A 1,397-nucleotide genomic window follows, 5' to 3' on the forward strand; every position below is an offset into this window, starting at 1 on the left:
CTCCTCCGGGACATGTATAGAGTTAGGCATAGTTGACCTTAGATTTGGGACTATGTAATTAAGGATTTCCATGACTCACCATTGCATTGATTAGGAAGCTTAATAGAGGGTTCTTGCACTTGAAACACTTATCCTAGGCGGAGCATTATCCGGGTACCCCATCTTTATCGATTGCCTTACCCCCTTCTTTACTTTTGCTCTCTTACTTGTTGCTTTTATTGTTGAGAATTGAATCATTGTCACACTCATTATCATTGATCTTTTACATAGCTAAGAATCGAATTAAGTATTTTTATTCCCTACTCTCTGTCGATTCGATACCCGCTCACCCGGGATTATTACTTCGACAAACCCGTGCACTTGCGGGATATACGCAAGGGGACCTTGTCAAAAAACATGCAAGAAGAAGCAATGCAAATAATAGAGGAGGGTGAAAATGAAACTTCCCCTGTTCATCTTGTGTTCATCGTGAGGGATGACTCGACAAAAGGTGTGGTGAGGAATACATGTCTCGTCCGACCTCCATTAAAACTAGGAAAGCTCGCCAAATTCCCTCAATGCCCTGCGAGGTAACAAGGGGGCATCATCATTCCACAAAAATTTCACAATACAAACACTAGGGAGAAATTAGAGAGTAGTCAACAAAACACAGAGATGAAAATAACATAGAGTTCGACAATCACAAGTCGGTAGGCTAAGAACCATGCCAACTCATTCAAAACACAAAAATACAAAACAAAACAAACTAAAAAAAATGATATGTTTCCATGCTCAAACTCGCCTCTACTCATCACAATCTGGTGCCGGTGGTGGTGGCATGGGGGCAAAAGGAGCGGTCATATGGTGCGAGGATGAGTTATAGTATGAGGAGATGAAAAGGTGAAAATCTACCTCGAGTCAGCATTGTCCCTCAAAGATCTGGTGAAGCTAGCCACGAATCTCACGCTGCTCCTATTGCACAGCCTGAACTTCTCCCTCAATCCCCCTCAGTCTCTTGTCGAAGTCAGGTAATGATGTAGTGCTATTATGGGGACAGGCGCGCCCTCAGTCTCTGACTCTGTGTCCTGTCTGTCACTGACTGGACCCACCAGTGGCCTGGTGTCGAGTGGGTCTGCCACTCACACGCACGCTCACCACCAAGCCTATCGCCCGTAGTGTGGGCCTGCCCGAGGTGTGTTGTACCTCCTACAATGGTCATACCTCGTGTCTGCTCAAATAAACCCATGCCACGGATCAATCTAGTCACATAGGGCGCAATAAATATAGCTCCCAATCATTTATACGAGCCCTGGTGAAGAAATGCATCGTCGATAAGGTGGCCAAGGTGAGTAGGGCATCGCTCAAGAATGCCATACATCGTGTAAATATTGGCTTGAGTGACAACCCCCTTGCTATCA

The sequence above is a fragment of the Dioscorea cayenensis genome, chromosome 10 (genome assembly GCF_009730915.1).
Source record: "Dioscorea cayenensis subsp. rotundata cultivar TDr96_F1 chromosome 10, TDr96_F1_v2_PseudoChromosome.rev07_lg8_w22 25.fasta, whole genome shotgun sequence".
Classification (NCBI taxonomy): Eukaryota; Viridiplantae; Streptophyta; class Magnoliopsida; order Dioscoreales; family Dioscoreaceae; genus Dioscorea; species Dioscorea cayenensis.